Consider the following 16735-nt stretch of genomic DNA (forward strand, 5'->3'; position numbering starts at 1 on the left):
GGTTGAGAATTGCAATTAGAATGTGGAATAGTTTAACTCTGGGCACATCTTGTTTTAGTGATTTCTTTTTTATTGAGGTAAAATTTACATAAGATAAAATTAACCACCTTAAAGTGCACAGCCTAGTGGCAGGAGTGCATTCACAATGTTGTGGAACCACTCTCTCTACTAAGTTCTGAGTCATTTTCATCATCCCAGAATTTTAGTGTGTTCTTAATCCCTTATGCTAAATTTTACATAAATCCTGTATTAGATAAGAGGGTTGAAGTATGTAGAGACCATTTGGCAATGTCACTTCAATAGGAAGTGAGTACATCCATCTTCTAGGGAAGTGGGGTACTTAAGGAAAGACCACTCCATCCTTTCCTTTGTTTGGCAAGTTGATATCAATATTAATCAGTCATACAGTCATCTACACTGAGTATACAGACAGCTGAAATGACTATGTATCAATACATACATGTACACACACATGCCTTCAGACGTGTATGGCTGCTGCGGTGTGGAGAGATCTCTGAAGATAGGATTAGCAAGTACCAAGATGGATGGAAATTTGCATGCAGTCCTGAAATAACAGGCTATTTTATTTTGTTGTGCCATAGCCTTACAAACATGGCTTATCCATAGGTCAAGCTGCCAGTCATTGACACACAATTACTTCTCCAATTTCTTTGCATCAAACCTCTGTTCAACTGATCTGGCTTTTAAAGTATTATAATGATGATTGTTGAAAGACAACAGAGAGATCTGTCATAACTGTTCATCTCCTCTTATTCTCCAGCAGATATTCCCATAATGCTATTTCAAGTAAATCATAGATGTTCAGTTGAGGTAAAGACTCTCAGTGTTTTTCTATTTATGCTGCATTTTTCACTCATATGCAATGTGAGTTTATTTTGAAGCCCTGATCTCCATTAAGTTCAAATGCTGTCCTCCTTATGTTATATTTACTTTAAAATCCTTGTGGTAAATCAAAGAAATATTTTTAAATTGTACATATCTAAAAATATTTGATAATTAGTTTTTGTGAAGAATAACAGATTCTTTCAAAGATTCAAGACATACTAACAACAAAGGAAATTAATTAAAATCTGGAGGAAATAAAAATTTTTTAAATGAAAAAAGTAATCCCACCAAACTCCCCTACAACAAGAGACAGAATAAACAAAGTGAAAAAATATATAGGATGAGAATCAAGAATGTTTTCATGAGAACAAACAGTATTCCAAAATCATTCTTTGGCTCTCTTTCACTAGTTTCTCTGTGATTTCAGTTTAATTTCAGAAGTCTTTAGAAATACTGATTACATTCTTTATGCTTAGCTTGACAGAAGGATGGATAAACTGGTTTATTAATACCACATTATTTTATGGTTATAATAAATGCATTTAAACTATGAATTTAAGCCAGTTTGTAAGTCAATGAGAGATCTTAATGTACTGCTTCAAAGTATATCCTCCGCTTCAAATCAGCTCTGGTAAATGTACAGAAAATTAGCTAGGGGACTGTAAACAGTAAAGTTTGTTGTGATTCAGCCACAAAGAAAATTATCTATGTGTTTACATTCAACTTGATCCTTCTTGATTCAATCCACAAGTAGTCTTAATGAAAATAAGCAGAAATTAAATACATATGAAGAAATTTCTGACCCAATAGGTAGAATCCAGGATAGATCATTAGAACATAATGGAACTTACCTATTAACTATTGTATACTATTTTCTAGGTTTATAATGTTCTTTGTAAGAAATGACACATATTTTTATAAGTAAAAAATTCAAAGTAAAATGCCACTGCTCCTTTTTGCAATGGAATGCCTAAGTGAATTCTTGCAGTTGGTTTTAGGGACTTAAAAGCTTCATGTTATCTATGAAGTGCTTCTTTATTAATGCCCTGATATAGCTGGTAATGTTTAGTCTAATTGGATTTAAATAGTTTGTTGTAGGGAATTTTCTTTGAGGTCACTTTTGCAGCCTCAATGATATCTTGAGTCATTGAGAGTTTTTCCTAAGAATTTTTGCCAAGAGATAAACACAGTTGAATAGTTGTATTTGATCATGTCTATGATGGGATAGATTAATCTCATAATTGTATTAATAATAATGATTCTGATTTTTCCTAAGTCTATAGATGTCAGAGAAATCTGGTTCACATCTGTTGTTTGGTCATAAGATGATACATTAGGCCAGAGTAGTTGGAGTGGAAAGAAAGGATTGCTAGGAAATGTATCTACCTCTGTCTGTACAAGAAACCTCAATACCCTTGATCCTGCCCCACTGGGGCAATAAAAAAAAAAGGGAGTGCTGGAAATTACCCAATTTCATAGTCAGGTTAACTCCGTTTTGTATTTATGGCTTTAAAAAAAAGACCAATGGCAACATCATAAAGCTAAACAAAACTTCTATAGTCTAGTCAAAATATATAGTTACAGCATCATGAATCATTAAAGGCAGCAGACATGGGAATTTAGATCTGGTTAGAGTCCCTTCAACCAGTCTCAAAGTAATTGGGAGATCCAGCTTTCTGCAAGGAGCACGATGCACTGTTTGTGTCTGTCAGAGGACTGGACAGCCCTCTGGGACGAACTGATCAGGAACAACTCGGAAAGTCAATGGCATGAATGAGACCCAGATTTTGCTCTGTTGCTTTATTGATCAAGGTATTTTACAGGTGTTGTGGAACTCACTGGTTATTTTGGAAAGCCACTCTGGTATTCAGCAGAAGTCAACAAACCATCCTTCACTTTTTAAAGGAGTACACCATGGATCTGAATTCCAAAGATGCCCTGAAGTTGTAAATGAAATCAGGGATTATTTTATCTTTCCTAGCTTTTTCTCTCCAATCCTCTAATGTGTTTTTATTTCCCTCCCTAATGATCTCCCTTGATTACCATCTCCAAAGTCATTGAAAAGGATAGATCCTCTTAAGCATTATGGAATATAGTAGAAATAAGTTCACTGCAGGGCCTGCAGTCATCTCAGAATAGGATTATGTCAGGGTCACTAGGCAGGGCCTGTGGTTATCTGATGGACATCAATCCTGAAAACTATCAGTTTAGGAAAACAATCCCCTTAACAGGTGATTATAATAGTCATGATCAATAATATTGTTTTCTGCATTAAATTGAAGTTTTTAAGAGTAGTAATAAAAATCTAAATAACAATAACTAAAATACTTGAAAAGGTAAGAATTACAAAAGGAAGAATGAGTCCCAAAGCAGAATTATCTTATGTGCCCCAAAGCTGAAAGTGAATTTCTAGAACAGTGCTGTCCAATAGAACTTTCTGTGATGATGGATATGTTCTATTATTTCTACTGTCTGAGGTTATAGCTGCTGGCCACATGGGGCTTTTCAGCACTTGACATTGGCTAATGAGATAAAGGAACTAAATTTATAATTATATTTGATAGTAATTCATTTAAGTGTAAATATAAATGCCACATGTGCCAAATAGTTACTGTTTTAAGGCATTTCTAATTCCTTTTCTGAAATTTTAAATCATAATTAATTCTTGACTCTTTAACATCTTACTACATTGATAGACAGTGACCACCATGTAGGGGGTGAGGACTTGATAATATGGGTGAATGTTGAACCACTGTGTTGTGTTTTTGGAGCTATCGTAAGATTGTATATCAATGATACTTTCATTTTAAAAAATAGTAGTTAATTCTATATGATAATTTGACACTGAAGAAACACTTTATATATTTTATATTATATACTATAAGTCATCATATTTGAAATATCATCTATAACTTACAGGGACCATAAGAAAGAGATGTTTAGTTGAATATATGCATTTGCCAAAGGACGTTTGACACTATGCTTTAGTATTTCAAATAATTTCCCCATTCACACTATGCATTTTTAATTAAATAATTGTGGATTTAGCTTAAAAATGAAAAAATAATGATTGTGGCAATATTGTAAAACTTTGAAGTTTTATTTATTAACTGAAAAAGAGCCTGTTTTTAAAAATAGTTTTATTAAGATATAATTTAAGTACCATAAATTTCACCTATTTTGTGCATAATTCAGTATATATTTTTAGTGTATTTGTAGAGTTGTGCAACCATTACCATAATCTAGTTTAAGAACATTTTCATCACGCCCACAAAAGAAAACTTGTTCCCATGGGTTAGTTGCTCCCCATTTCCTCCTAGCCCCTGCTGATTCCTTTCTGTCTCTATAGATCTCCTTATTCTAGATATTTGATATGCATGGAATTATACGATATGTAGTAACATGTGACATCCACTAAGAGACTAATTTCTTCACCCAAAACATACCTTAAACAGAGTAAGCAGATATGATTTAAAAAGTAGTAAATTTCACTGAGAAATGTTCAGAAGCTTCTGGAGAAGAGAAAAAAGTCCAAAAATTTTTAATAGAAAATATAATAATTAATAAAACTTCTGCAAAACCAGTAACTAGAAGGCCTAGCTCATAAAGTACTTATTCTTACTTGCTCTTTCTTCTACCTAAAGTCACTCTACCTGAAAAGTGCTGACCATGCCATGCAGAGTTGTCCTGGGAAAGTTGGGGTCTTGAGCCTGACTTGGTGTCAAGCTTCCCTGTGCTGTCTCACTGCCTTTCCAGGTGCTGTCTGTGCTGTCTTGTGGGATTCAGAAAGACGGCTTGGGGCATAACAATGGTCTGTGGTCAGTTAGGGGAGGATTCCTCTTCTTTCCTAACGATTTACCTTTGAGAGGAATCCAAGGCAGATCTGTTTCTATCCCATGGTTTTACAAAGTGGTAAGTGGAAAACTTTCTGCTGTTGCTGACTGCTCCTCTTCCACCTGCATTCAGATATGTGTACATTAAGGACTGGAGGACAAATTCCTTGTCTACAAAGGATGACTTACTCAGAATTTCTCCACTTCTCTGAAGAATAAGGCCATGCTACTGGGTCCATCCTGCTTAAGGTATCTGGTCTTTTTTTTGCCTATAATGAGTTCCTTTCTAGAAGCACCTCAGTCCCTCATGAAAATTAGTTTCCAGCAGGCTAGACTTCCTGTTTGCCAGACATGTCCAGGTTTGGAACACCAGACCTATGTGGAGTTAAACTGAAGCTGGGAAATCCACTGTTTTTCTCTTTGTTGTGTCATAGGACCTCTCCACAGAGAACAGGCGTGGAAATCTGTAGGTGGAGTCCTCTGGTGGTGAGACCATCTACACACGCCTTCCACCACCTTAGATCATGACTACTATGGAATTCTCATATAATTAGCTTTTTCCTTACGTCTGGCATGAGAGTTCCCAGTTCTCCAGGGGTACCAAAAAATCATAATGTTTCTCATATCCAGTAAGTTCACTTTTTAAAAATAGAACTAAATATAGTCAAATGCTTGTCTAGGAAGTTTATCTTGAAAAGGGCTGTATGTCAGTCGCAGCAACGCAACTAGGTGGAAAATTATGCATTTCGTTAAACATTACAAGTAAGACGTTCAACTCATTAGGGGTTATTTGGTGCTATGTTGTTCCCAAAGGGACTGATTAACTGGTCTCTGCTCACAAAACCGACTGTCAAATGAGTTGTTTTTGTGCCCCAAAGTACTTACTGTGTTAGCAACACTATATAAATTGCGTAAAAAAAATACTCATGCCTGTCACTGACACCATGAGCAGAGAAGTCCAGAAAGTTTGGAATTTCTTGAAAAACTATTTGAGCATTAAAATTATTTTTTAAAGATCCAGTGTAAACCCAGACTTATGGAGGAAAAAAGAAAATCTCTTCTTTCAATACCTATGGAATGCAGCAGAAACCATTTCTGATTTCAGGTTTTTGTGGGTTTTTTTTTTTAGACTTTTGGAATATTACATGTTAGATTTTACCCACAATCCATCAGCTTTTCAGCCTCTAACCTTGTTGTGTGGACAGATGTGACCAACATACAAAGATGACTCTGATCTTGGGGTAAAGCAAGGCAAAGGGCCCTGGCTGTTCTGGGCTTTGCATCCAGAGGGGAATAGCCTGCTGATTTCAGGGCAGAATGTTTATTTTACCTGTTTCAGAAACTTATTATTTGCCAGACTAGTGAGTTATAAGTATTACTCTGCCTTTACTTTACCCTTTCACTTCCTTCATCCACTAACTGAAAAAGGATATATCAGGAGTAGAATTTAGAGACATTCTTCTAAGTATATATGCTCAAGATGACATGAGATGTGAGCCTTTCCGAGATCTTTTGGTTACTTAATTTTTCATTCTTCAAACACAGACTGAATTTGGAGGTGTTTGGATATAGTAGGAGAGTTAATAAAACAGATGGGAGTAATAATAGTTTGACGCTGTTGGAAACAGAGGCAAGTGTTTCTAGATCTTGGGACAATACACCCTTGATGTGAGAGGAGGGGTTTCAGTTGTTTGAAAGAGAAACCTGGTGCTCTTGTAGGAGTAATGGGCCAGTACATTGCCTAAGGCTCTGTTTTAGTCTGTGGATTCTGATACTGAAGCCATATTTTTAAACCTGGTGAATACTCTCTCATCTCCCTATGGCCCCAGGTAAATTTCAGCCAAAAGCAAGAATATAACATCTCCTGATCCATGATTACAGGTTTGGGAGCCACTTATTAGGTTGGGAGTATCTTGACAGGCACTGGAGATAAAAGAAGACATTTTTAGTGTGCTGAAGGAAATTACGGTTTAGTGGTAGGAACTTCCAAGTAAATGATCACAGGATGGCATTATATGCAGTAGCAGAGAAAGAATGGATTCTAGTAAAAAAAATACAACTCAATTCAATTGTGAGAGAGTGAAAGGTCTACTCTAGTAGGTGATATTTGATCTGGGTATTGAAGGATGAGTAGGAATTCTCCAGGTAGCAAAGGAGCAGAAAGGGAAGAGAGCCACTAAAATAATGCCTTGGGAGAAAGGTATGCACATGAAAAAAGGTTTCCATTTTCCTAATCTTTGACTCTGTTTGACCTTGAAATGTGAGTAAGATCCCTCTTTGGGTTCTTATTTTCTTTTATACTATTCTGCAAGTTGACATATGTGTGCTGCCAAATGGTGTTTGTTATCAAAATTTCCTAATCCATTAATCTTCAGGTGTTTTCACATTTTCCATTTGAGTGCCTATAGTAGATTCACTGACCTCACAAAAGGTTAGTAAGCTGAAGAGAAAACAGCAGTGCACTCCCTGAATGTAAATATTTATAGAAAAGGCTGTGTACCTAGAGTGATTACTCAGGGAAATTAGGGGGAAAGTATGGACTGAATGCCCCCCACTTATTAGGTTACAATAAAACCAAGTATAATCTATGGATAATGGATGAGATGACTTTTTCAAGTAAAACCTCTTGCCCTAGTGATGCAAACTTCTGATACCAGGGCCTGCTTGCATGCTGAACCACTCACATTGTGGCTTAGTGCCCAAAACTCAATTTCTCTTGTTCAATGTCCTCTAAAGCATGTTCTTTCTGAGACTCAGCTTGTTCTGGCAGAACTTTGCCTTATTGAATTTTGCTTGATTTGCTCATCCTTTTGGGTCTGATTAAAGTTTCCTACTCTTTTCAGCACCCACTTGTTTCTGCTTCAGGCAAAGAGCTTGCTTAGTTAGCTCAGTTTGATTTCCCCTGTGGATTTTTTCCCCAGTATGTTTCTTTATTGAAGAAGCCCTTGCACATAGAAATGTGGCCTCTTGAGCAGATTAATAATGGCAGCTCCTGTTAACCAATGGTATTAACCCTTATATAGCTGTTGCTCTTTGCCAGAGACACTGTTCTAAAGGCTTTCTTGAATCAACTCAGTCATCTTCACCAAAACAGAAGCAAGTATTATTGTTCCCATACTGCAGATAAAGAAAGGAAATCACACAGAGAATACAGAGCTTACCAAAGCTCACGGGATTTGTTGGTAGGAGAGTTCTGGTTCAATCTCAGTTTGTTCTTTCAACTGTATACTCTGTGTTCTGACATTAAAAGCCAGGGACATTATGTGAATTAGCTGCCTTATTGCTCACATCCACCATGAAAGGTGGGTAGCTTATTTTTAATTTACATATGAGAAAGCCGAGGTTCATAAAGTTTATGTAACTAGCCCAAGTTATACATGATTTGTAACTTGCTGAGATACGTTTCAATTGCTACTGTCTCTGATGTCAGATCCCTTGTTCTTACCTACTACATTGAGCACAATTTCTTTTTTGTAAAGTTGTGATCCAAAGTTCAGATCCCAGACCTTTCCCCCTTCCCTGAGTGGTTGTATACTGTCTCGTGGCCTCAGGTATTATCTATATGCTTATGATTCCCAGCTCTGACACCTTCTGGAGTTTCACATTCATGTTGAGGAGGGGAGGTCAGGATACGCTTTCTGGAAGACCTATCTAGTGAATATTTTGAAATGTGTGGGTCATAGCATATATCTCCAATAGTGTGAACAACTTGAGACAGGAATTGGTGCTTGTGCATCCTGGCGATCCTGGCACCTAGAACATCTGGCAAATACCTTCTCAGAATTCGTGAGACAAGCTAATGAATGGATATAAGCATTAGCCTTGAAATGATGGTACAGAGAAGCTTGCTTATCAAAACCTTCTCCTGACATACTCCTAATGCACATTAACTGCTCAGTGCAAGGGGTGTTTTCCTCAAAATCCTTGTAGCTGAAGAAAATGGGTTCTCTCTCTGCTCCTAAATATAATACCTTGAAAAAATTACATAAAAATACAAGTGGTATCATCACTGTTGGTATTAATTCTGATGTGCATAATCAATTAGCATAACATTTGTAGCCGGACAAAGCTTGGATCAAATGGTAACACTGCCCCTTAGTAGTTTTATGACAATAAAGCAAATCATTTAAGCTCTCTTGGCCTTAGTTATAATAAAAAATGATGATTAAAAGTTTTATAGCCTCTGTAAGAGATGTTTTATGTCATAAATAATGTAGATCATAACATTGTGAAGATTAAAGAACATATGTTCAAAATAATGTAGTGTTCGCATACTACTCATTGCTCAATTAATGGTAGCTGTTGTTGCTTTAATTAATTTTGTTAAAACTAATTTTAAAACTCTCATTTAATTAGTATTATTGTCTATCATCTGAGAGTATGTAACCATAAACACGATCAAGACAATGACACTAGCTGTGAACTTACTGTTCAAAATGTTACTTTGGACAGATACCTAACATCAGAGTGGTCAGTGGTGACTCATGCCAAAGGCAGGTCTCCAACACTCTCTTGAAGAGAAGCCATTCAGATCATCAATCAAAGGCATTTACTGAATCAGATGTTGTGCTAATAACTAGGGGAAATGAAGAGGGAGCCCTGCTTTTAGGAGCATATTATCTAGTTAGCAACACAATATACTGAAGGGAAAGAGAACACTGTAGATTCTACACAAGCGCTCTGTTTTTTTTAAAAAAATGTGGCCTCGAATTCTAGAGGACAAAAATAACCTGTCTAGTAAGAAAATCTTCAAAGGCTCCCTTCCTTCCGTTAAAATTCCCATCCTAGAAAACTATCCACTATTTTCTTACATCACACAGAGATGGATGCCAGATGGGGCTAAGGAATATATTTCTCTTGTGTGTTTGTTTCTAATGCCTGTCACTGTGCCTGACATATGCTACTTGTTCAATAAAATAGGTTGAATGAATAACTGAATGAATAAAAAAATGCTCAACACACAACATGGAAGGGGTGTAGGATTGCAAGAATACTGATCAACTCTCTTCTCTCCTTTGTATTACATACTGAACTTCAAATCCACAACTAATTCATGGAAAAGAAAAGTAGCCACATCAGCCTCACCCTTATCAGAGCAAAAAGCAAAGGGATAGTGACAATAGTTTAAATAGATTATCTTATCAAACCTTACCAGGAGTATAACAGTAGCTAAAATAACTATCTTGATGAAGTTCCTTTTGGAAGCAACATGATTTCTTTGAGGCCCTAATCTTAAAGAATAAATCTGTACAACTTAGTGCTGCTCAAATTTTAATTTGCAAAAGAATCACCTGGGCATTTTCTTAAAAGGCAGAGTCTGTGGAGGCTTAGGGTGGGGTCCAGGGTTCTGCACTTGTCACAAACTCCCAGATATCTGTAGTAACAACCTAATTTCTCAAAAGTCTATGGAGCTCTCTCTTTTTATTTGGAAAGCACTATGAAATGAATGCAACTCTCAGGGGTTTCTGCCCTGAGAAGGGCTTTGGTGCCCTTTTGAATGATATTGTATTATATGTGTATGGGGTTTGACTGCATAAATATCATAATTACTCACTACAGATCATAATCCTCGAGGGCATGATGAGGGGTTGCTCAAAAACAATAGGAAATGTCAGAATTCTTATCACACCTTACCCAGCCAGCTTAGCCACAAAGAGGTCAAATATAACCCTATCACATCCAAGGACGAGTGTTACACACAACAATGAATGCGTGTTGTAAAGAGCTGTTGAGTCAGGTTTGAGTTTGTGTGCATTTATAATGTAATTTTCTCAGAATTTCTTTTTATAAATCTCTAACTCTAAGCTGGGCCATTTCATCTCCTAAATTTTCAAGGAGTCTTAAATATGATTTAAAATACATATATTTTAAAACATTAGCAATTTTGAAAAAAACACTTTCATATTTAATGAAAATAAATTTTATGTTGCATTTTTCCCAGTTTTATCTCAACATTTCACTTGAGATTTCTTTACCAAGGCAGATATACTGTGTGATTATTTTGAACATTTTGTCTCTTGACAATGTGTTGATATTTTTTAGAAATAATTCTGATGCACAATGCCAAGCATTTTTCAAATAGCTTGAAATAGCTAGGAACATAAAATACTGAAACTATTACCTAAAGCTATTTAGCCATTACTTAAAGAGAAATAGAAAGTTCTCAGGCAAGTACATAGTGAAGATGCCTTGGGAAGGATAAATATGGATTTGTGTGTGTGTTCCATAGGTTATTATATTGTCTCACAATAACATGCTCTTCCCAAATAAGGATTTTAAGAAGCTTCCTGCCAGATCTGAAGACAAGTAGCCTCAGAAAAGGATCCAAAACTTTGGCTTCTTTCAAAGATCTCGGGTCACTAACTGCCTAAAGGAAAGACAAAATCTATTGTAAAATTGCCAGGTCAAACTTTTAACTTTCATTTAAAGAAACTGGAAAAGTAAGGGATGCATGAAAATAAGTCCTGTTTTTCTCTTTCATAGGCATTATTAGGTCTGATCTTAGAAATGTTTAAAAACTGAGATGAGAGATGTATAAAGAAAAATAGGGAAACTCATACTACATGATGTTAAAACACCCGATGTTTATAAAGGTTTATTTTATCTAGGGCATTGCAGAAAAACATGCACTCAGTTTTCTGAGAAGAAACAGGCGATGTGTGAGTAAGTGAGGGGGTGGTGGTGGAGGGAGTGGTGTTTACACTCCAGGACATACTTGGCTAAGACATAAAACAAATTCTGATAAAATGTGCATTGTACAAGCAAGACTAGACTATGATGCAAGAATCTTCTCTTCTGTCTCCTACTCTCACCCTCAAAAAGTGGTTTGGCACAGCACACAATGTTCAGTGGGTATCTGAGTGGCTCTCCAGAGCAATTCTGATGGAAGCTCAGTACTTTAGGCTATTCTGCTCTTGTGGCTCCTGCAAACAAAACATGTCTCTGGGTTGATGACGACAGAGAGGACTCAGATAACTTCCCACCAGCCCTCGGTGTTCACCACGTCGTTCCTGACCACACTTCTTTGAAGCAAATCATATACCTCATGTCTCTTCAGAGGACAGCTGAGTACAGCTATCTTGTGTGCCACGAAGTTATGTCCACCACAAAGTTCTCTGTATTCATCTCTCTCCTGATTCATTCTTTCATTTCCTTCTATACGTCACTCTGCTGGTTAGGCCTTTTAACCTCTTCCCTAGATCATTGTTTTAGCCTTATCCATAGATACCTTCTTTTCCACCTCCTAACCCTTGTCCAGCTTGCACACAGTCACAAAATGTTTCTCTAAACCAAAGAGGTTTTTATTCAACCATCTCTCCAGAATCACCTATTATTTCACCATTGACCTATCTCTTAATGTGTAGTGACACCGACGGGTTGACATGGTTGGGACCCAGTAGGGAGGTAGATGTGCTACACCAGCCTATTCACTGTTAACTGAGAGGGCCCTGGGAAGAAAAGCCAGGAGGAAGCTTAACCTATGCATGACTCAAGAGAGAACAATGATACATAGACTGCAGCATTTAGTTCGCATTGAAGAGGCCCAACCAAGAGAAATAAGGGTCTCATTTCCATTAGACAGACCATGGGCATCAGATTTTAGGAGCATTGACTTTGCCTAAATTCATGCAGGCAGATATCAGCAGCAAGCAGAGTTTCAAACAGAAAACTGGGGTCCCAGAGTAGACTGCAGCCACAGAGCAATATGAAGGGAGGTGTGGTCTCTGGATCCATAGCGTCAGCATCACGAAGGAACTTGTTAGAAACACAAATTCTCATGTTCCACCCCAGACCTACTGAATCAGAAAAACTCTGGGCCCAGCAGTTGGTTTTTGAATAAGCCCACCAGGCTTACATTCTGATGGAAGGTAAAGTCTGAGAACAACTGCTCTAGGATAACCCACTTAAAAAACAAAATCATTTAATCTTGGCCTTCCATTCTGCTGCCACCGCTGCCCATTTTCCTATTTTCATCCTCAAACACGTCCACACTCGCCTTCCCCCCTCACGTGGCTCCTGACTCCAGTCCCTACTATTCTTCAGAAACTGTCCCTTTGAAGGTCACACACATTCTCGGTGCCAAAATCAATGGACATTTCTCTTTCCAAATCTAACTCTGTCTCTTCCCAGGATGTTTCAGTCAATTTCACGCTTTCTAGAGAAGCTTTACCTTCTTGACTTCCACGACATCACATAGTTCTCTTTTCTTCCCTGACCCTTCAGTCCTTTTTTCTGGCTTTGCATTCTCTACCTGATCTCTAATTCTTGGCATCGGAGGAGCTTTGGAACTTTACCTATTCCTTCCCATCTCTCCACTTTCAACCTGAGTGATTTCATCCATTTCCTAGGTTTAAATGCTGATAACTCCAAAATTTAGATTTCTATTCTGGATTTCTCTTATACAGATTTGCAAATTCAATTGCTTCCTCCTCTCTCTCTTAAATATAACATGCCCAGAACTGAAATATTAAGTGCTCCACTCCCCATAGCTCTGCCCCACAGCTCCAGCTTTCGTTAGATCATAGTACCACCATCAGCTTCTGTGCCCAAGCAAAATGTTTATGCATTATCTTAGAATCCCCCCCTTTCTCTTGTTCTCTTCCCACCCATCTGATTCACTGATAAGTATTACTGATTCTATCACTAATATGTATCTCAAGTCTGTCCATTTCTTCCTATGTCTACTGCCATCGTACCCCAGTCAGGGCTATGGTGATTTCTCACCAGCACACAGCTGCCAACCTAGCCTCCTAGCTTTCTTTCTTGCTCTATGCAAATCCATTCCCTAATAGTACTGAGACATCCTAAAATACAAATACAATCACATTCAGTCTTTGCTTATAAACCCAGAATTCTTTTGATAGACAAAGTGATTAGCCTCCTGCCCCCCTCTGGAGTCACTGGTGACCCCTCTCTTCTTCCCTCCGTGCACTCTGGCTGCATCTGTCTTCAGACAGTGTCTAAATGCTCATGGGTCCCTCCTCCATCCAGGCCTTTGCAGCTGCTGTTCTCTCACCTGGAGTGCTTTTACCCTGGCTCTTCCTGTGGCTGACAACTTCTCAGGTTTTGAGTTTCACCTAAAATGATTCTCCAGACTGGGTCCTAGATAATCACATCATTTAAAGTAAGGTCCCACCAGCCCTGTTATTCTCTACTACTGAATCCTGTTACTTTCCTGCACAGCGCTCAGTATCATCAATAATTATTCGATGTGTCTGCTCATTTGTTTGTACGTTTTCTGCCTCCCCAGTACAGCAAACTTTCCATGAGGGCTGGGCCTACCATTTTTCATGATATCCTCAAGACCTAGACAAATCCTGATAATAAGTATGTTTTGAATGAATGAAGAGTGAAGAACACAGTATGTTGAAAATACATTGAAATATGTTGTTTTCAGGATAAATTTCCAAACCTATCATTAAATAGACTCTTTCTTAGGACCACTGTTTCCTTGCCAGCCCTCCTCCTTGTCTACACCCATGTTCTACCTTCTCTGTGAAGATGTTTTTGATCACTCAAGGCCTGTAGCTCTGGTCTCCCTCACATGGGTTACACTGATGCTATAGTACTATGATTTATTTTGCATGTATATGTCTTATCCAACTGAATCCCCATTTTTTGGGCAACTGCCTTGTACCCACTGGTGTATGTGGAGTTTCTAATATGTTTTGTAGTAGTCTTGAGAGCAGTGATATACTTTAAAACTTCACAGCATTGAGCAGGAGATTTTGCACATAGAATGCATTCAGCAAATGATTGATGGTTCATTAAATTCATCTGTGATATGCATGGCTACTGTCCAGTGGTATAAGTTTTAGGGTACAAATAATGGTAATTACACTAGTTGGGGTGAGGATTTAATAATGTGGGTAACTCTTGAACCATGGCATTGTATACACGAAACCAATATAACATTGTATATCAACTCTATGTCAAAAAAAAAACACTTCTCATTGTAGAAATTTTTTTTTGAAATTCTAAGTGCTTTTATACCTTAAAAGGATTTTTGAGAATCTCAGATATTCCTTTTTATCAAATATTTGTTTACTTTCTTGGTTCATATCCTGGTCCTACCATTTACTAGTTGTATGATCTTAGACAAGTTTTATATCATTTTGCCTCCGTTTTATCCTCCATGAAATTTTGTATGTGCAAGAGAGATAAAAATACTTACCTTACAGAACTGTGATGAATTTACACATAATCATTGCTTAGTACACTTCCTGGCAAAGAGTAATAGCCATATTATTTTTATTTTGAATATATGCAAGATGCTAGGCATTAGTGAGGAACAAGATACACTTTGACTGATAGTCACTCATTGTGCATTAAAGCTGATGGTAATTATACATGTGCTTTTGTGGATCTCTGCTGTGAAGACATTTACTCCTTCTGTCTACCAAATGGTGTTTGGAGATGGTTAAGATAACTAGCACTGTCACCCCTCTGTTAATCAGTACATGTTTTTGTTGTCTTTGAGAGGCTGTGGTAGATACAACAATGATCCCAGTTCTCCCTGCATTCACATCCTTGGTCATATACACGTGTGGTCCCCATTGACCCTGACACTGGGGTTGGCCATGTGACTGGATTTGGCCATTTCATTGTTAAAAAGTCATTGTGTGCGTGGGCTCACCCTCTCTTACTCCTCTGCCACAGCAAGACAGAATTCTTAGGTGTGGTAGGTAGAACCACCCCCAAGAGATGTCCACACTCAGATCCCTGGAACCTGAGGATATGCTATAATACATGGCAAAGGATCATGCCAATGTATTTAGGGAGATTATGCTGGATTCTCTAGGTGGGACCAGTGTAACCACAATGTACTGGCAGAGGACTTTCTTGGGCTGGAGTCACAAGATGGGCAGAAGAGAAGGCAAAGGAGAGACACAGCAGAAGGGGAAATCAAGGAGACCCCAAGCATGAGAAAGATTACTGCACAGCTATTGGCTTTGAGGTGTAGGAGCTCACATGCAAGGACCAGAGGAAGGCGTCTGGGACCTACAGCCAGCAAGGAAATGGAACCTCAATTCTACAGCCATAAAGAGATTGACTCAACCAACAACCTGAATGAGCTTCAAAGCAGATTCTCTCCCAAAGCCTCACCATAAGACGGTTGGTAGCCGACAGGGTAATTTCAGTGTTGTGAATCCTAGAGCAGAAAACCAGTTCGATTACCCAGATTTCTAATCTATAGAATCATGAGATAATAAATTTGTGTTGTTTTAAGGTGCTCAGTTTGTGGTCATTTGCTAAGTAAATTAAGCAATAGTAAACGAATACACAAGGGCTAGGAGAGCACAGAGCTGAGTGGCCAACTCTTCCCAGCAGAGGGCAGCATAGGTGAAGGGCAGCTACCCAATGCTGACGTGCATGTGACCAGCCAAGGTCAGTGGGTCCCGAGCCAACCTCCCACATGCATGCGCAACACACCCTTGCTGTTACGCCTCTTTTGTGGTGGTGGTTATGTAGCGTGGTTGTGGCCTTGGGTGTCTGAAATGGAGGCCAAGGGAAAGCTAGGGGATGTTAATGCCTTTTTCATGAAATGTTCTCTAAGAATGGTAAAGTGAGAAAAATCTCTTGGTATATTAGTTATGACATTAGATCATGAAACATGATTCTAAGGTAGGTTCTGGCAGAAATACTCTGTTAAGGAAAGGAGATGGAGGAGCTGAATTATATATCTGTATTATTCATTATATATTTATGTGAATTCATTGCATTTAGGAGGAAATCAAAGTTACTAGAACTTCACTTCTATGGTCTTTTCATGTGTGGCTCATTGGTCCAAGTGATTTTGGAAGGTTTGAATTCACAAAAAGCAAACAGTACCAGCCACACCGCTCCTTTGCCAAACAAACAAAAAGCAGCAAATGAAACAGTCGAACATATAGACTTAAATGAGAGAGAAACTCCACCGAGCATACAATGGATATTTACATCAAGGCTTTCCTAACTGAAGCACCTATTTTTTAAAACACAAAATTAATGTAATTCTGGCTTAATCTAGTTTTGTTTTATCAAGTCAGCAGAGTTAATTCTATGTCAATAAAAGA

Source organism: Manis pentadactyla, chromosome 14 (genome assembly GCF_030020395.1).
Source record: "Manis pentadactyla isolate mManPen7 chromosome 14, mManPen7.hap1, whole genome shotgun sequence".
Lineage (NCBI taxonomy): Eukaryota > Metazoa > Chordata > Mammalia > Pholidota > Manidae > Manis > Manis pentadactyla.